Source organism: Myotis davidii, unplaced genomic scaffold, assembly GCF_000327345.1.
Source record: "Myotis davidii unplaced genomic scaffold, ASM32734v1 scaffold1461, whole genome shotgun sequence".
Taxonomy (NCBI): domain Eukaryota; kingdom Metazoa; phylum Chordata; class Mammalia; order Chiroptera; family Vespertilionidae; genus Myotis; species Myotis davidii.
In genome coordinates this window covers 147616-147893 of record NW_006291725.1, presented here as the reverse complement: position 1 = coordinate 147893, position 278 = coordinate 147616, and positions in this window count along the sequence as shown.

Below are 278 nucleotides of genomic sequence, written 5' to 3'. Positions count from 1 at the left end.
TGAATGTTTAAATAGGTGTTTTCTATCCAGTTAAGGCATTTAATATATATTTATTTCATTAACCTTGGAATATTATTCACATTCTGTATGGTTTTATTTTAAAAGGCATGTAATGCCTTGGCTGGTATGGCTCAGTTGGTTGGAATGTTGTCCATGCACCAGAGGTCAGGGGTTCATTTCATGGTCAGGGCACATACTTAGGTTGCAGTCAGGGCACGTATAGGAGGCAAGGGATGGGATCGATGTGTCTGTAGCACATCAGTGTTTCTCTCTCTCTC